Source organism: Hyperolius riggenbachi, chromosome 1 (genome assembly GCF_040937935.1).
Source record: "Hyperolius riggenbachi isolate aHypRig1 chromosome 1, aHypRig1.pri, whole genome shotgun sequence".
Lineage (NCBI taxonomy): Eukaryota > Metazoa > Chordata > Amphibia > Anura > Hyperoliidae > Hyperolius > Hyperolius riggenbachi.
The window spans coordinates 530,010,778-530,031,306 of record NC_090646.1 but is presented as its reverse complement, the minus strand read 5'-3'; the positions used below and the strand labels follow the sequence as shown (position 1 = coordinate 530,031,306).

At 41.2% G+C, this 20,529-nt stretch overlaps 1 protein-coding gene across 1 annotated transcript in view; it reads right to left on the bottom strand.

Moving 5' to 3' along the window:
• Positions 1-17,766: 17,766 nt before the first annotated feature.
• SRRM4 (serine/arginine repetitive matrix 4) overlaps positions 17,767-20,529 on the bottom strand; it is a 272,219-nt gene continuing 269,456 nt past the window's right edge. The window contains exon 13 of the mRNA XM_068246294.1: positions 17,767-20,529. This exon is cut by the window's right edge and continues 1,360 nt beyond it. The gene's annotated coding sequence lies outside the window, so the exon portion shown is untranslated.

Below are 20,529 nucleotides of genomic sequence, written 5' to 3'. Positions count from 1 at the left end.
AAAGGATAAGAATTTAATGTTAATTTAGTATATTAAAGGACTCTTTTTTCCATTGTTGTGTTTTTATTTAAACTTTTCTACATCTGTACTGTAGCTCTATACCCATTTCTCTGAGGGGGTGAACATCTAGGGGTCCCCTTGATCTTAAAAATACACTTTATAAGAAAATAAGGTAAAAAAAAAGAGACTTCAGTGTCTCTTTAAGAAGAGCACCAAGATTCTACCATTAGCCATCCCATTAGGGCCTACACCTACAGGCACCAGAGATGGGTTTGAGCCTCTTGTCCAAAGCCTCCCATCACATTCTTGTTTTTGAATTCAGGCTATACTAGCCTGCATGGATCATTCATGATTAAAAAGGCTTGGGAGGAGGAACCCAACGCTGTCCATTTTCTTACTTTTCATTTACTGTGACTTAACCACATTTAAAAAAAAACATTTTTACTAATGGAACTTTAGAATTGATTTTCTCAAAAACTATAAGGTCTTTTTGAAAAAAAAAATTTAAACGTGCTCCTTCTATTCTTTCTAACTCCCTGCACATTTGGTGATATTAGCATTTACTGTATTGGGGATGTGCTATTAACCACTGAAGTCAGCGGCATTGACTTTAATGTAATTTCACTGGTTCACTGAAATTTTGTTGAACCGTCCGTGGTTGGATTTCACTCTTTCCTACTGTTCACCAGTAGGTGGCTTGTCAACAATCAGCCTGAACAATTATTATGTAGCAACCTGTGGTAATGGCTTATAAGGTCTGCATCTATGACAGAACTTTGCCAGAACCTTGTCTCAGTGTGCTCTGCTACGTTTCTGTGCTCTTTCTCCTGTGATTCAGTTTGACTTTCAGCTCTGATCCCCTCAATCAGTTCTACACTGCTCTTGTCCGTTGTTCTTTCTGGTTATATAAATTTTTGTAAATAGTGTTCATCTTGTATACAGTTGTATTCTGGATCATCTGCTTGCTATGTTTTTGGGTGGGTTTCACAGGATTTGCTTGTCATTTGTTTTCTGATGCACTTTTATAATTATAATAAACATTGCACAATGAATTCCTGTCTCACTTAGTCTGTGCTGTCAGTACTGATCATTTTGCTCTGCTGCAAGAGTTGCTATTGATAAAAATAATAATGGTGAAAATGGTGGAAAGGTAATAAAGGAATTACCGTATATACTCGCATATAAGCCAACCCGTGTATGAGCCAATGTACCCACTTTTACCCAAGAAACCAGGAAAAAGTGACCAACTCACGTATAAGCCCCCTCCCCAATATAGCCCCCTGCACAGTAGCCAGATGTTCCCCCAGTACAAGTCAGCCCCCCCTCCCCATATCCAGATGTGCCCCAGGATCATACAGCGGTGTCTCAAGAAGCCACTAGATGGCGTCATAGATATGAGACTGAGATTGCCACACAAGAATAATCCCTGGTCATTGCACCACTGACAGGTAGTCTTGAACAGCACACTCTGCACACCATATTGCTGGAGATGGAGAGCACGGACACAACAGGACACAAGCTGGTAAGAGCAGGATCTGTAATGCTCAATCCTTACGCTCCTCTGCCATTAACAAAACCTGCTCCACCTTCTGTTTTGTTCTGTTGACTCACATATAAGCCAATGGGGGTGACTTTGCAGCACATTTTTTATGCTGAAAAATTAGGCTTATACGTGAGTATATACCTGAAGGGAGGGTCACAGAGAGGCTGCCATATTTACCCTTTAGACAAAATCTATGGCCTGGCATGCTGCTGATCATTCTGGCATTACAGTAGTAGTCACTGAATCACATACCTGAAACAAGCATGAGGTTAATCCAGTCAAACTTCTATCTGCTTGGGAAGATTGGCAGACTTATACGTTTTTTTAAGAGGTTTTGGGAGGTTGGAAGGTCCATAAATCTTTTTTAGGCTTCTCTTCTTAAGGAGTGGATGGAAAAGGCTAGATTTTAAAAAATCTATAAATCTGAGATATGGACTAGGGTGACGATGAGGTTTTTCTATCTGAGGATAGAAAAACCTGACACAGGAATATTATATCAGGTACTATTGCTGACTTTCTTTCACATATGCTTTCAGTATGGCTGCTGTGCTAATCCTAATACATTCTGACTCACTCCATCCAAACCAAATCCCCCACTGAGCCCCTGACCCCCTCGCACCTCCTACTCTGTTCCCTCCCACTTCTCCAGACCCATAATAACCCTTGTCCCAACCTCATCCTCATCACAGGCACACTCTTCCTCTCTCCTGCAGCCTCTGAAATGCTCGATCTCTCTGCTACAAGCTCATGGCCTTCCACATTCATGTCCTCTCCTCTCTAAAAGATAAATATGTGCCCGCTCCCACCAGGCAATCTCAGACACCATTCAAGAACAGAGGAAACAAACACCACTATATAGACAATACAGTGGCATTTATTTACCCAGTTCTTGAATGGTGTCTAAGATGGCCTGGTGGGAGCGGGCATCTCATCATGTTCTTGCAATAGAACTCTGTTTTCTCTATATCTGGCCAGATGAGAATTTTGAGTATTAAGGCTGATGAAGAGCTTTCGGAGCTCAAAATGAACTAGTGTTGTTGCCTCAAATGTTACTTATATTACTCTAAGCCATTCCATTTATGATCTTCATGGAAATTTGGATTGGCCTGCTCTTTTATCCTCCTTGCCGGTTTTCCCGACCTGAGCTCGGGGTAGAAAAAATAAGCTATTAGCGGTGATCCCGAGCTCAGGTCGGGGTAGGCATTGCAGAGCTTTACTTGTAGTTGTGGAGTCCCGCGCGCGATCTCGCTGTGCAGCGGGACTCCAGCCTCTCTCCCCGGCAGTGTGGGGTCTTTCCCTGGCCGCCGGGATCCCCCATGTCCCCGCTAATCTTCCGGGGACCCGGCAGCCAGTTGGAGCAGCGGAGCCGTGGTGGTGGCAGCAGAGCGGTGGCGGCAGCGTGACGTCATCGGGGGCGGGGCTAATATTGAAAACGAACTTCTCTATATTAGAGAAATATAGAGAAGTTTGTTTATATGTATATTAGCGCCATCTTGTGGGCAGAGAGAAAACTGCAGCACAGGAGCCCAGGAAGGTACATTTTTTTTTTATTTTGCTGCAGATCTCCCTGCCAGAATGATTTTTTTCAGGTTTTAGGGTCTGAAAGAGTGGAAAAAAATTGCACCGCTTTTAGACCCTAAAATCTGGAAAGAATCAGACCGCCAAGGAGGTTAATGTACCAAATATGAGCCCTCATGATTGTGATTTCTATGAAGACTAATTGATGACCAAAGAATCTTGAAACTTTTTCTATTTTTTGTATAATAAACGTACGTACGCATGCTATATTAATCTTTGCTAAGGTGGTTGTTCATAGAAAAAAAAGGGGGGGGGGATGGGTCTTTTGCCTCTAGCACTTGCAAAGAGGATGGAGTCAATATGCAGTGATTTACGTGAACATTTATATAGCTATTCTCTATTAAAGTGAACCTCCAGAGACTAAAACTCTACTCAGCAGGACTGAAAAGGCTTGGTGTTTGTTTTCTCAGCACCAGAACCTTGTTTTTCTTACCCAAGCCTCATTTTTAGCTGCACAGAGCCTAAGCTCTGGCCCATCAAAGAAAACTGCCTGGGCATTTTTTCCCTGATGCTGTGCAAAGCATGATGGGATTTCCTATGTTGTTGTTCTTGTTGCCTAGCAACTGGGAGGGGTGATCAGGACACAGGACAGTTGGAACTGTGTCTCATGCTCCCTGTCACCTCCTTTCAATCAAAAAGATGGCTGCCCTCATGAAATCAAACATTTGCCTGTTATTTTGAAACAGGGTGGGTAAGAGATTATATTACCTATCTATTTTAATTAACATAACTAATGTAACTTAAAGCGGTTTAACACCCTGACATAATATTTAATAAAAACATGTTTTCCTACTTTTTATATGCCATACGGTTATCATATTTGCATTTGTGCATAAGTATTATTATTCATTTAGAAATTATAGGTTCCCAAAAGTAAATTTTTTTGCTTTGTGAGCTGACTTTGCATTTTATTAATAACTGTTTTTATTCATTATGTTTTGAAGGCAGGCATGCTTTGACTCTCTGTCTGTGTCGAGCTGCTTTTCCACAGTCAGAGAAAGTATCACATTCCTCACTTGATACATGTAAGTAAACACAAGATAACATAATCTACAGCTTTGGATGCGTCCACATTTCACTGCACTGAACTTTTAAGCTCTGTGTGTAACCCTTTGAATGCTGGTCTAGTAAAAAAAATTGCTGGTTGCATATAATATGCTGTAAATAATGTTTTAGAGCAAAGATGAAATGCTGGGTTATATTCCGCTTTAATGACAGTATGTTTTTTTAGGCTGAAGTTCTTCTTAAGTCATTCAAAGTCTACTAAAGATTCCTTTACAGCCAGTTGTATAACTAGACGTTGTAGGGCTCCATTCCAGATCCCCAGACATGGGCATAGTGTTTGAACCTGGTATGATTGTTCTGGATTGGGCAGTGGTCAATGGCATTTTTGCACATGTCAAGGGTGAGTCGCTCTCCAAGTAGACTGGCCTGTAGTAAATGTCATACTAGCCCTATTTGCTCTCCTTTCTAATTTTCTAGAGAGTATTTCACCGCAATGTTGAATTTAAACCAACCAGAATGTATTTCTTTCATGGTAGAACCTCATGATTTTATTTACCTAGTCTATCACTGATCAGAATAACCTTGTAATCCCATGTAATGCATACTGTGGTTGATGGTAGCCCTCCTTTTGGTTACTATGACTCTTTAGTAAGACATGAAATGTATTTTCTACATCCTCTTCTGCAGCAACTGTGAAATGAGTAACCTTCTAGGAATGTGCAGACACATCCGTACATCCAGTGACGGCTTGATGCTGTTCACACAGGGAGAAACAGAAATTCTGCTACATAAAGCTTTTCTATGGCCCGAGGTCTCCAAAAAACCTGTAAGTGATGTTGAATGACATAATTCTGAATAAGGTTTATGACAGAGGTGCTCATTCAATACTTGGATTGGATACAGCTTTTTTGAACTCCTGTATAGCCTGAGGAAGCGGTGCTGTGGCCCGCGAAACGCGTTGCATCTTTAGGAGTTACACTGTTTAATAAATGCATTCTACTCTACCTCAGAGTTTTGTTTTCCACTGCTAGAGGGAGGTAAGTCCACCTTACCTTCCCTCTTTTTACTGTTTTTAAATAATAGTGTTTTTACTCTTTTTGGCGCCTCTGTTCTATCTGCGTTTGATACATATTACTTATCCACCCTTGGTGGAGGGGTACGCCCCCTTTTTTCTCCTGTCTACAGAGAGCGACTTTTATACCCGAGTGGGGTCGGGTACCAATTCTCCCCACCTGCCTTTCAAGTGGTTGCCTGCTGGTGACCCTTTTTTGTGAGTATATTTCTGCACGAACTATCTAGACAGATTTTCTCTGTTAAAACTATATTGCACTATTGGGCTCTCGGTGCCCTGTTTTTTCTTTTGTTTTACTGAATAAGGTTTAGATTACTAACGCATAATTATAGCAACTGTGCTTTATATGTTTCAATGAATTGATAATTTGATTGGCAAGAAAATAGAATCCAATCTCTAGTATTTCTAGTACTGTAAATAACGGTGTGTTTGGGTTCTTTTAATAATGCAGTAACAAATTTAATGATGAAGTCTTCAGTGAAGTGTCTCTTAGATCACAGCTAGGTTTCAGCTTTCACCTGTTTGTAGTATCCAGAACAGTACAAATGCTGGGTAGGTTGTTTTGTAAATAAGTCCCAGTTCACACTGGCAATTTAAAGGTCACGGATCCTAGCTGAACGGATCGTATCGGATGCGAACGGATCCAATGTTAACCAATGGACCACATTTGCGTTCAAATGACAGAATACACGCTCTGCTGATTGGACTGCAAGTTTGGTGCTGCAGCGATTTTCCTGGACCCAGGGAGCCCGGCGGAACGGAAACGGTGACTGAAGCACTGCATGGGCGGCAATGAGAAACGGATCCTGAAAACACACTGGCTAAAACATAGACCTTTTTAGCCAGCAAAATCTACTTTGAAACGGAACTAAAATGTCGATATACAGCAGATTTGATCACTTTGATCTAATCTGCTGTGAAATCATTAGCGCAAATGTTGACTGATCGACCGATTTCCATCTGACATCGGTTGATTCAGTCGATTGGTCCAAATGGAACATTTAGCTTGATTGCCAACACGGGAGTGCATCACTAGCAGCGTTCGATTCGGTGATGACCCACACAGCATAGTGGCAGCAACAATCTTTCCTCTCCGGCTGGCGTGGGTCCCTGGGTCCATTCTGTCACTTCTTCCAGCGTCCTTTTCTGTGTCCTCTTCAATTCCTGTCCTGTGACAAGCCGAAGTTCAAACAGTACAGCACCCTCGACTGTTTGAACTTTGGCTTGCCACAGGAGGTGAAGAGGACATGGAAGAGGACACCGGAAGAAGTGACATCAACGACCATGGGGACCTGTGCTGGTGGACACATGAGATTATTACTGCTGGCTGGGGTGGCTCAAATGGGGGGAGGCCTAGGAGTAGCAAGGCAGGAGGCGGCTCCACAGGTTTTGAATTGATTTCATGCTGAAATTGATTCAAAATCTATGTGCAGTGTGTGGGTAGCCAATAGATTCCTCTCTGATATGATTTGATCAGAGAGGGATCTATCTGTTGGTCGAATCTGATGGCTATCGACCAGTATGCAGGGGTACCTTTACCCTGACCACATAGGGGAACAGCCAATCACTACACTGACCACATGGGAGGCACAGGAACAGCCAATAGCTGTTCCTGTGTCTCCCTATATGGTCATTGTAAGGTAGTATAACATACCATACTGCATCAGCCTAATCTTCTGTACATGTTGGCTTTAAAGTGGACCTGAACCCAGAACTTCCTCGCTGCTCTAAAAGATATGCAACAGCATAATAACCTTTAAAGAAAAAAAACATTTTCACAGCTAATACAAATCGTAAAAAATACATCTGCACTGGTTGTACTTCCTGTTTTCATGGAAGCAGACATATTGTCAGCATCCTGTGGTTCAAATGAGCTTACCGTATCTGCATTATGTGACACGGCACAGATCAAACTACGGTACAACTTGTGGTTCGACACAAATGAAGGGGAATTAGACAGGCTAATACCATACAGGGTGCATTTCTCTTCTGCCCTGTGTTTTCCCTCTGTCCTGTGCAAGAGTCCAGGTCCACTTTAAGATCTCATTTAGATAGATAGGCCCTATGTTTGTGTATTCACATTTAACGGTGATATGAAGCCTGTCCACTTTCAGACACCACACTCTGATGCCTGCGTCTGTCCTGTAGCAGCAGTGTGATGTAAGGAGGGCGCGTGTCTTCTTCCTAGGATTAGGGGGTGGAGCTTGTGCATGGAGATTCTTCTGCCCATCAACCATGCGCGTCCAATGTAGCAGTCAGGGTGAAATGGGGGAGGAGCGGAGCAGATCATTGGACAATGCAGCATGAGAAACACTGCTGGAGGGGGAGATATTTGTTTCCGATCAGCGGCTCAGCGCGAAAATGGTGCACAGCACGAGGGGGGGAGAAGCATAGAGCAAAGCAGGAAGGCGAAGAGGACTGGCGGGCAAGCTGAACGGCATTAAAGTTGGATATACGTGCAGGCAGATCACATTACCGGATGCACTTGACAGCATGTCATGAGGGGGACATAAAATGACAACATGCGAGAAGGCGGAAAGGACATGCAAGCAACCTGAGCAGCATTGGAGTTTGGCGGAGATTATGCACGGACATGTGACACTGCCCGGAGGGGGAGACGAGGTGCCTGGTCAGCGTGAACATGGCTGCCAGCATGAGGGGGAGCAGTAATGGTGAGGCAGACATGTGGACAAGGCAAGCAGAGCAGAGCAGACATGAGGGGGAGACAGCCGAAGCAGTGAAGCACTTGGAGAATGAAGAGAAGAGGCACAGCCCGTAGCGCACACTGAAAGAGCTGGGAGTGCAGCACAATAAAAAGCAAGGGGTAGTTTCAGTGTCAAAAATTGTGTCTTCTCCGTGTAAGACACACCAAACCCCCCCCCCCCCCCCCCCCCCCAGTTTTGGGGAAGAAAAACTGCATCTTATGTGGAAAAAAATATGGCACCTCCCCCTGCTGTATGATTGGATAGCGGACGACACCCCAATGATGTCACCGTGTCCTGGGGTAGCCGCCCCATGTGACTTGGTGGGCGTTTTCACTTCTAATAGGGAATGCGCAGGACTAGGCGTCGGCTCACTTCAATGAGGGGTGAGTGAATGCGTGCATTAGCACGTGTTCTGCACCAGCTGTTAGATACAAAGTCAGTTCCCATCAGGTCCGCTACGCAACTTAACTTTGTCCACATTATGCTGATTGGTGCACTGTTGGTGGGTAGGGTATTTAAGGATTGGGGCGAGATGTGTTTTATGTCACAGCAATTTTTGCAATTTAAGAAAGGGCAGTTGCCCGAAACAGCAGTCTGTCATTGCAACCTTGCTAAAATAAAAGTGCTATAAATCTATTTGGTGGTGCCTACCCATCTTTGAGCTATAATACAGTGTACCCCTGGAGGTGCTGGGGTAGGGGTCAGGGCCCAAAGTGGACCCTATCTTGGGTAAAGAACGTATTCAAGATCTGGGATTGCGTTAATTAAGAATGTGGTTGGGTAGATGGGATATCTCCTATGTCACCTTTGGGGGGGGGGTCTCTTTTTTTCCCGCCTGGTTTGGAGCAAGGGTTTTTTAGATCGTGGGAAAGGGGAGGTAAAGTTAGTTTAAAGGATATTTTGGTTAATGGTAAGTTGAAATCTTTGGCTAGATTTCGCGAGGAATATGGTCAGTTTGTGTTTTTTTGTGGTTTTTGGAGGTTTAGGCAATTAAAACAGTTTGTGGCGGTGAAGAAGAGAACTTTCCGAAGGAATATGGAACTGACAGATTTTGAAAAACTTTTTGTACAGGGGACTCCTCCCGTTCATCTGATATCTTTGTATATAAGTTGTTATTTCTGAATAATACTGGGGAGTTGTCGGATTATTTAAATAAGTGGGAGAAGGATTTTGACATCTCTTTTAGTGATACTCAGAAAAGGAAAGTTTGTGTTCTAGTGCATGCTACTTCTATAAATTCTAAGATTAAGGAAGTTAACTTTATGTTTCTAACAAGGTGGTATAGATGATTGATAGATTGGCTTCTATATATCCTGGTATAAGTGATAGGTGCTGGAGGGGTTGCAGGGCGAAAGGTACATTATTGCATTTAGTTTGGGAATGTCCGATAATTGCGAGTTTTGGGGAAAAGGTTTTGGAGTGCATCCATAAGATTATTGATGCTAATGTTATTTGGGATCCTACCACAGTGTTACTACATGATACATCAAAGACTATTAGTTATAAGAGATTGTTAGTTCCACAATTATTGTTTGCGGCTAAAAGTTTGATTCCAGCTAGGTGGAGATGTCAAGATCCTCCAACCCTTAGGGCCCATTCACACTTGAAAGCGAAAACCGGCAGCGCTTACCACCGGCATTTTGCGTGATTGATTTTTCCGTGGAAAAATCACTGAACACTGAGGCGATTTTTCCACGATCGCGTTTAGCGCTTCTATAGCACCGAAAATGGTGCAGGCGACGTGTTTGCTTTTCGCGATTTTGGGCGATTTGCGTCAATTAGCGCAAATCGCCCAAGTAAGAACGGGCCCATAGGGTTTAATTACACTAGCGCTTTCTAAAGCGCTAGTGTTTGAGCGCTCAAGTGTGAATAGGCCCTCAAGGATTGGGTGGGAAAAGTTAACTTATTGAAAGATGTGGACAACCAGATTGCGCTTCAGCAGGATACTTTGGAGATGTTTAATGATAAATGGAATAGATGGTTTATGTTCCAGATATCGTCTGAATATGAGATGTTGATGAAGGTTTAGGGGAGGAGTCTCTTTTGGAAAAATTTGGAACTGTGATTGTAGGGCCGGATGATTTTTCAGTTTTGTGGAAGAGTTATAGGGGTTTTCTTTTTGATATAGATGATTGGAGGGGGAGGAGTGGTGGGTTGGTTTTTTTTTGTTTGATTTATTGTTTAGATTTTTTGTTAATAGGAATGGAGAAAAGGGTGCTTCATGGTATTATTGATGATGGTATTTTTGTATGCAATTACTTTTCTTCCAAAAAACTAAATTATATGAAAAAAAGATGGTCAAGGCACACCGCCTGCCTCATTGGATGCTCCTTCACCTGTTCTTGTTTACATCATGTTAAATACTGGTGGTCACAGTCATCTGGAGAAAGGTCACAATTGTTCTGTGGAGTTACAAGATCACTACATTTCTCCTGCCTCCAGTGGAAGACATTTGACGTAGTTCTCTTTTAATATTGTTAATCAGCGCAGAGCATGAAGCAGTGAAACATCATTGTAAGGGCTTAGGCATGTTCCTTCTCAATGACACCACCTCATCTTGTCAAGATAAAGAAAAATCTGCCAATTACAGTCTGCTGCAATCTACTGCCAGGAAAGGATTGCCAGGAATCCCTTCTAAAAACAATGTGGAATTGTTTTTAAATAGCCCAGATACTAACCAGTCAGCATAGACTACATACCATACTACCTAATAAAACGGCAGGTGTCTGTGTCTACCTGCGTCTGTGTGTGCCACTGTTGCAGTCATGCACAGGGCAAGGGTGAGCGGAGGCTGCAGTTGTGGGCAAGCACATGTGGTTTGTGGCCCAGGACTTGCGTGCGTGGGTCATGGGCACGCCCATGTGCAATATGGCAGCACACATCAAACTAGTGCCTGTTACTGTAACAGGCCTTATGGCTAGTAGAGGGAATAAAGCAGCAATTTCATAAAGATCCAAAAACCTAGCCAACCTGGATGAATAAAATATTGTTTGCAATTAAATACTTAGGATTTACTACCCTTCCCTAGGTCATATCAGATTATGGCAAGGAAGGCTGAAAGGTATGTAAATCAGTGAGTGTAATATTGCAGTTGCAAGTATTCATCCACACCAGACTTTTGTTTTAATCATTAATCCAGCACAGCCTGAAGGGTGCCACACACCATACAATTTTTTTAAATATCAGTTCAATTCAAGAATTGCAATCAATTTTTCTGACTGATTGTAACATTTCAAAAATATGACTAATGTACCACACACATGTTCAAGAAAAATTTAAGAAAATTTTCCAAAAACAATGGGAAATACGGATTTTTCAGTCTATTGAAAAAAAGGCTTTCGATTTTTTCAGGAGATCCGATCATATTTATCGAATTGCCGTGAAATCGGATCATTTTATTGTATCGTGTGTGGTCACCTTGAGACTGAGATTATAAAAATAAATAAAATCTCAATGTCTCACTGCGCACATGTGCATATGGCTGCAATCACACAAATGATAATTAACTAACTTTTCAGCAACCCTTGCATTAGATGCAGTAGCTTTAGGCAGTGTTCAGAAAAGCCTGGAATGTCTTTTTTCCATGTGGCAGATACTGAAAATCTTTTTAATGATCTCACAAATGTTTTCAGCAACCTTGCATACTCCCTGCATTTAGTTAGCATAGCCATCAATTTTCCCCATGAAATCAGGGCACTGTATTCCTCCAACTTTTTTTTAATATTTTTATAAGTGAGAAGAGATTGTCAATGAGATGCAAATACTTTTGGCCTGAGACAAATATAAATGCTAATGTATGCAGCCTGAAAACAAACCAATCATGTGCTGCATTGGCTTCTTCCAGTTTCAAGCTGCAGAAAAATTAGCATAACATTTTTTGAATATCATTGACTATCCCTTTGAGTGATATGCAGGCCACTTTCACAGCTAGGATATAGTCCCAGCTGTGGAAGAGGTCTGCGGCGCACAACAGGGATAGCCTCCTTATGCTAGGAATACACGGTTCGTTTTTGAGCCATTTAGATGGCTCGATAATTTCCGACATATCCCATTTCCCGCCCGATAGTTTCGCCACTGGATTTCTCATAGAGGTGAATAGAAAAAGAAAAAAAAAAGAGCGGAAGATAAGATAATCTACTGCAGAATCGTGCAGCAAAAACGATCAAGCGCAGAATCGAGCGGCAGAAACGAATCGTGTATTCCCAGCATTAGGATCCAGAGGCTTACCCCTCCCAAGGTCAGTATCAAATATACATTGCAAGCCTCCCAGGTTTGCTTTGAAGGACAACTGAAGTGAGAGGGTAATGAAAGTGGAAACAGTAAATTCGGGCACCTGAGGCAAGTGGACAAAAAGGGCGCCGCCATTCACTCCCATAATAAATATCGTTTAATTGGCGCCCGACAGGAAAAAAGGGCGCCAGAGAAAAATAACGTTTTACAAGCGGCGCCCGGAGACTTTTACTGTTTTATAACTGCTTCTCATGATTACACATTATTTTATGATTTATAATTTTTTAAACATTATTTTTAAACGAAAAACAGTACAATCTTTTTTAAAACATTATTTTTAAATGAAAAACAGCACAATATATTTTTCAAACGTTATTAATGCTTATCACAGGGGGGTCTTAGGGTTAGGCACCACCAGGGGGGTCTTAGGGTTAGGCACCACCAGGGGAGTCTTAGGGTTAGGCACCACCAGGGGGGTCTTAGGGTTAGGCACCACCAGGGGGGTCTTAGGGTTAGGCACCACCAGGGGGGTCTAGGGGTTAGGGGTAGGTACAGGGAGGGTTCTGTATAAGAGTAGGGTTAGGTATAGCTTTAGTAAAATTCTTATTAATCTTTTATAAAACGTTATTATATATTTCACTTTTAAACAGGGAAGATTAACGTTTTTACAATTGCCGATTTCATACACATTATTTAATGATTTATAACTTTATAAAACATTATTTTTAAATGAAATATAGCACAATTGTTTTTTAAACGCTATTCATGCTTATCGTTTAAAACCCGACGCCCTTTTTTAACGTACACAATGAAAGTTGCCATATTTATTTGTTTTTATACAATGTACATTGTCTGGCTGTCCTGCTGATCATCTATGAGTACCTCTAAATCTTTAACCACAGACCCTGAACAAGCATGACTCAAGTTTGACTGGATTTGCTGCATGCTTGTTTCAGGTGGGTGATTAAGACACTACTGATGCAGGAAAGATCATCAGGACACCAAGTAACCGGTGTTCTTTAAAAGGAAATAAATATGGCAGCCTCCATATCCCAATCACTTCAGGTGTCCTTTAACCCTCCTGGCGGTTTGCTAAAAAATCGCCAGGGGGCAGCAAATCTTTTTTTTTTTATTTTATTTTTTTTTTCATGTAGCGAGACAAAGTCTCGCTACATGATAGCCGCTGCTCAGCGGCATCCCCCCAGCCCCTCCGATCGCCGCCGGCGATCGGCGATCAGGAGATCCCGTTCAAAGAACGGGATCTCCTGGAGGGCTTCCCCCGTCGCCATGGCGACGGGGCGGGATGACGTCACCGACGTCAACGACGTCGTGACGTCATAGGGGATTCCGATCCACCCCATAGAGCTGCCTGGCACTGATTGGCCAGGCAGCGCACGGGGTCTGGGGGGGGGGGGCGGCTGCGGCGCGACGGATAGCGGCGGATCGGCGGGTAGCGGCGGCGATCGGGCACTGCACGCAGCTAGCAAAGTGCTAGCTGCGTGCAGCAAAAAAAAAATTATGCAAATCGGCCCAGCGGGGCCTGAGCGGTGCCTTCCGGCGGCATAGCCCGAGCTCAGCTCGGGCTTACCGCCGGGAAGGTTAAGTAAATTTGGAACAACATATATTTAGTATTTACTTGCATGCTAAGTGATGAAAAGTGTTTTTTAAAGGGTAAATCATGTGTGAAAACATCTCTTGTGAGAAAAGTCGGGAGAAAAGTTAATTGAATCAGGGCCCATCTCTGTACACACCTGTACCAATTAAAAAATGAATGTTCCGTTAATTGATTAAAAGAATGGACAGGATAGAAATGTTTTATCATTGCAAATGATTGAAATGGCCTTAAAATTTGCCATGAGCATAATACTCATGTATATGGTCATTAACCATTAGCAGCTTCAATATAGGTATCTCGTTTGAGATAAGTGAAATGCTTTTGACTTCAATTGGCAGAACTTGTGCTGTAAATTCTTGGAATGGTTCGATCTCTCTCCCTCCTAGCATAAAATATAGAAACCGAAAACAGAAGTCCTATGCTATTGTCTCACACTGCCCCCTAGTGACAAGTGGCCATACAAACACATTACATTAGTACTCATTAGAAGAAAGGAAATATAACAAAGAAATGAAAAAATGTGCTAAAAAAAATGGCCTGGAGCACTTACAAGCCGCTAACTAATTTGGCTGCTAAAGGGTTAACTACATTAATCAAAAAGGCATCTGAAATGAGGAGAATGTCTTCGGTGAGAGTGAAACCTGTTTATCCAATTTTTTTTATTTATTTGTTTGCTGGTTAAACTCCAATGTGTATTAGAAAAAATACCGTATTGTCTACTTGAATTCAAAAAAAGATAAATAGAGGCAGCCGGCAATTTATTTTTGACCTTTTAATTGTACCAGGTGTGCCTACTATAAACAAAGTCTAGCACACAATCTTGTCAACACTATTTCATAAATACATGAAATAAATATTAAATACACTCCTTTTACATCCTCACCTTATGTACAATGCATAGCAACATTATATTGGTCCAGAAAAATTCAATACACATTAGACATTAACATTTTTAAATAACGTGAACCGCTCCCAACCAGAAGGAAAGCAACATGACATCTTTACAATGCGTACCATCTTCAAGCAGATGAAATGATTTGCGTAAACCATCCAGAGCTCTGGGAAGTTATTGATGAGAGAGTTGTTCTCTGAATGCCTGGACTCATCATTGCAGGAGGAGAGATGCACAATGGGCATTTTGTCTCCACTGACAGGTGTGCATACACATAATGCTTGTAATTGCCTTTTTTTATGCAGTGCAATATTGCTCCTTTCCATTGGCGCTATGCATCATTAAAAGTAATTCTAACACACGCTCCCTGCTTATGCTGCTGGGCTAAGTGACCATGAAATGTAGAAGTGTATTCAATTATAGCTGCCACATCTTAACTTAGCAATGTATCCATGGCAAATATCTTAGTTGCCTGCATTAAGAATATTTGTCATACATGGTAGCATTGAACTGTAATAAAATCAATAAATAAAGGCTATTCCATATAGCCCTCCAATGCATAATAGAGACAAGGAATAAGAGAGGTTGGTCCGGGGAATATTGCATTTCAATAATATTCATTGAAGAATAGATCATTTCATTTACATACATTGCACAGCGGCAACAATATTAATGCAAATCCAGGGAAGTAGAAAATTAGAGTTGTTTTAAAAATAAATACATACTGCTGGATTTCTGTATTTTAGAAAATAAAATTGAAAAATGTTCATTTGCTTGTACAAATTCTCCAATCTATACTCATCTGTCCCACACTGACCCCATTGCTAGCTGTGGATGTGTTAATAGGCTAGGCTAGGGAGGAAAAGTGGCCAGAAAAGGCAGCCAATTAGATTTTAACTGATTATTTTTTTTATGTTTTTTTTTTAGGACTTGCAAAGTGCACAAATACTGAAATGCTGTCTAAGCTGACGTCAATCAAGACCTTTAAATCTGATGCTGTCTGACAGTGCACTTTGCTTTAGTAAAGAAATATTAATAATAATAATAAGTTGCAGCCACTAGGAGCCTGCTCAGTAGGCAGTAGTAGTCTTGGCCAAGGTCTCCTTACTGAATAGGACACTCTCTCCAGATATTTAGCTTTAGGCTGTTATAAGCAATAGATTTAGTTCTTTTTTTAATATTTTTTTTTATTATTCAGATTTTAAGAATGGACCCCATTATAAACAGGGACTTTATCACATACGGTATTTTATTCTGTAATGTTTCTGATGAATGTATAATAGCTCTGTAACTTATTTTTCTGAACTTAGCAGCAGCACTGCCCTGTCTGTATCTCATCCTCTGCTGCTATCCTGGGTCTATCTTACTTGCTTCTCTCCTATTTCCTGCTGCAAATGCTGCACTACACAGTCTGCTCCCCAGTATCAATAGCAAGAAAAATCTACACAATATCTTTACATGGGACAACACAGGGGTCCAACAGAGGCATGTTACTTGCATGCATTTAAAAACACTGCACGCAGTGAGCGCAGTGTTATCTGAAAAAAAAATTGGTTAAGGGCACAGAACATAGCAGTAGTAGAATATCGGTAAATTTATCGATATTCTACTAAATAATTGATATAGTGAAATATCGGTAATATTTGAAGATATTTCACTATGACCTAACCTCTTCTTACTCTCACACAGAGCCCCACCCCCCGGTGGTGCCAAACCTTTACCCTCCGGGGTGCCTAACTTTAACCTCCCCTCTGGTGATGCCTAACTTTAAAGAGACCCAGAGATGAACTACTTACCAGTTTTATACATACCTGGGGCTTCCTCCAGCTCCATAAGCCTGGATCACTCCCACGCCGCCGTCCATCGCTGCCTCTGTCCGCCGGTACCGGGTCCCGTCTTTTCGGCCAGTCGACGCAAGTGCAGTGCGCTCCCTCCGTACTGCACAGGCACATGTGTACAAAGCAAGAAGAAGCCCCTGCGCATGTGTACAACTGGTCGCGTCTGGCGGAAGTGACGGGACCCGGTACCAGCGATAGAGGAAGCGAAGGACGGCAGCGTGGGAGCGATCCAGGTTCATGGGGCTGGAGGAAGCCCCAGGTATGTATAGCATCTTTTTTCATTTTTCAGAGATCGTTCGTCTCTGGTTCCCTTTAACCTCCCCCCTGGTGGTGCCTAACCTTAACCTTCCCCCCTGGTGGTGCCTAACTTTAAACCCCTTTCCCTTGGTAGCCAACTAACCTGAACCCCTGTGGGCACCTAACCGTAACCCCCAGTGGGCAACTAACCTTAACCCCTCTAACCTTAACTTCCTCCACCCCTTCTGCCCACTCCCCACTGTAAACCTGCGCAACAAATATAGGTGCCTGCTGTCAGTCTTGTACTAATATAAGTTGCAGCAATTCAAGACAAATGATTTTATCTTTTCATAGATTATATCACCCTAATCCCTGTTGACTAGTATTACTGGTAGGGATGGCAATGCCTAGGAGAACTCATGGAGAAGAATGTGATCAGTTTGATCCGTGGATAGATTTGTAAGTCTCTGATTTGCTGGTAATTTTTGTGTTAAACCAGGTCAAAATCATCACAACAAATTATCACCTTACAAATCTATCAGCTGACCAAACTGATCACATGCTTCTCTGTGAGTTCTCCTTGGCATTGTCATCCCTAATTACTGGTCCAAGCAACTGTCTGCAAACCTCGTTATGATTTTTAGCATAAATTTGATTTTTATGATTTTTAGCATAAATTTGGGCGGAAAGCTCATCATATTTGCACCAAAAAGCCATTTTAAAGTACATTTTGCCCATTATTTTTCAATGAACAGCAACAAGATTAAATGAAGGCAAAAGTTTTGAATGGAATGATCATAAACACAAGCAGAACAGTAACATTTGGTTGTAAACATAACAATAATAATTTAAAATGTTGAGGAAATACAAGACAAGAAATGAAAATTGCCTTTGTAACCTAGTAATATTCAGCATACATATTCAGCATACATTAAAAATATAAACTTAAAATAAATACAGTAATAAATAAAAATGAACTTAAATATTAGATTACATAAATAACAGCAGAATAGCATCAATAACAGCTAAACAAAATAAAACAGATCATTGTCAAAATTACAGCTTGATGTGAAAGAAATGTAGAGTAGTTCAGCAAAACCCATATGATTTTTACATTTTGTAACTTCGGTTGTTTAATTGAGCTGCACTTTGAAAAAAAAATAATTTGGATTATTTATTTTGCTTTATTTTCAAACAACAAATAAGATCAGTATATTGAATGTGTCCATTCCCTTTTTTCATAAAAATCTTCTGCAATGGATATATTTTTTTCTTCATATGTAATGTTTACTCATACTGGTGAGACCTACTGCTACAGTAGCGATACAGAAGTAAAAAAAATACCCCTGTGTCCTTAATATATGTATAAGTGCAAAAGGGGTACAAGTATGTTGATTAAAAATGTATATAGTTGATTGTTTTGTTAAGATTGCTGGTGGTAATACAACAAGGCAGACTGCCCTGCACCAAGATGTGTCTACTTGTCTATAATAAAGTGGGGCTTTTTCAAGTCTCTACAAAATCCAAGTGGTTCTGAACTGAATAATAAATATAAAATAAATACAAGTTAATTTCCTCTGTCAAGGTGTAAAATAATGTTTTTGTATTTATGTTTTTTTTTGCATTAGGATGTCTTCACTTTTTGTCTTGGTACTATGGTTGCAACATCACTAATGCCAAGAGATGAGAATGCTTTCTTATGTCCTGTCTAATAAATAATAAATAAATAAATATCTTTCACTATCACATTTTGCGTAATAAATGGCCCTCACATCAAGTAGTTACCAAAAAGAACACCTTGGTTATACATGTCAAGGTATCTAAACATTCATAGAGAGACACCTATATACATTGCAAGTATTTTAGCAAACATCACTGCAACAAGTTTACCTCTGTCTTTAGCTTATTTTCTGTTTACTTCTGTCTGCCTTGAGTGAGAGTTACAAAAATCGGCCAATTCTGCGTTTTCTCTAAGGAGACATTTTCACACCCTTTCATTAAAAAACCTTTAGGGCGCATTCACAGTGGGACGTTGTCCTGCGTTATAAAGTCCTTATAACGCAGGTTAACGCACTGTAATGTTAAGCCTATGCACATTCACAGTGTGAAGTTAACAACGCGTTGTAAATGTTGCACTATGGTAACTCACTGCTTGCAGTGTGTTACCTCTAAACACACACGTTAAACAGTTACAGAGAGGCATACTTTTCATTACCTGTATGCTCCACCGTATCTACTGTGTGCCATGGTAAGGCAGCGTTAATGTGCGTTACCACCTTTTTTTGCATTGCGTTGTAATGCTGCGTTGCAACTTTCACGTCGCCTTACAATGCAACATCCCACTGTGTATGCGCCCTCGAGCCCCCAGCAAGAAAGAAAATAAATCAAAGTAAATTTGATATTACTTTTTCTACTTACTTTTTAGTACCTATTCACTTGCTAAGTGCTAAAAAGTTATTTTTCTTTAGAGAAGAAAAATTATCTCCTGGGAGAAAACTCAGGATGAAACTAAATAGAACAAAGGCCATGAAGTGTCTACAAAGAAACTAAGCTTGCAAAACAGAAATTTGACACCCTAAGATCTTGCTTGATGCTAATAGTTCCTGACCGTCTAGCCAAACGGTTGTATTGCAAGGAACAATACACCTAATCATCTGACATTTCTTGAAAATAATAGCTGCCTTCAAGTTAATAAAGAAATGTTAAATTTTTTGTAACATTCTATTAAAAATGGCTTTCATAACAGTGATGCGCGTTACATAAATTTTTTAAAAACAAAAGTTTAGATACACTTTACTACACTCTTCCTATGGCTGGGTATCAAGGAAGGAAAGGTTTTTAAACATATGTGATTTTACATCTTAAACACTTCTGTTTCTGTGGAGGTACAGACGGGGTGCTAGCCTGCAGATTAACAATGTGTATGGGGAGGTCAAAGGGCTGACTGAGCAGTGTAAAAGTGATGTCATGTGGTGGGCGGAGTGAGTGGGCTGGGCAAAGCTGGCGCTGAATCTATGCGTCAGGCTGATCGTTGGCTGAGGCATCAAAGAGCATTGGGGGCTACAGTACACACAGTAGATTCTAGGGGGGAGGAGCTAATGCTGAAAATGTAGACCAGAAAGGCATAGAATTACTTGGTAGACAACTTAATGTTTGTCAAACAATCCAAAGAAGAGGCAAGCCGGGCACCAATAGTTTTCAATTCACCAATTTATTTCATCCCATCCATAGACATAACACAGGCAACGAATAGCTGGTCTGACAGCCGTTTCGCAAGCTAAAACTGCTTGCTTCCTTCCTTATTGACTCAAGTATAAGTCTACCCAGCAAAGTTAATGGCTGCACTTGGGGCTCAGGAGGGGTTAATGACTGCACTGCATACAGTATTGCAGCCATTAACCTCTCCTGCCCTTCCGCTTCCAGGCCCCCAAGTGGTTCAATTATTCACTCCCTTTCATGCAGCCCAGTATTTCCTTCCTGCCCCTGTCCTTGTTAATTGTTGTGGCCAGGACTTTCACACCTGCGTTTTCTTGGCATTTCCTTTCCTCAAAGTGTCACTTACCACAGGGTAAATAGCTGAAAATGGGAATGTCACTATTAGTACACGCATCACTCAGTGTGCTCAGTGTTGCCCGTGACTCGTGTATAAGTTGACCCCTATACATTTATGAAGCGAATCAGAACTACATTTCTAGACTTATACCTAAGTATATACAGTATATTGAAGTGCACTATAATTCTCCATTCGTAAATGAGGCATTATTTAAACATACTGATGTACTGCACTCATTTCAATTATAAAGGACATTAAAAA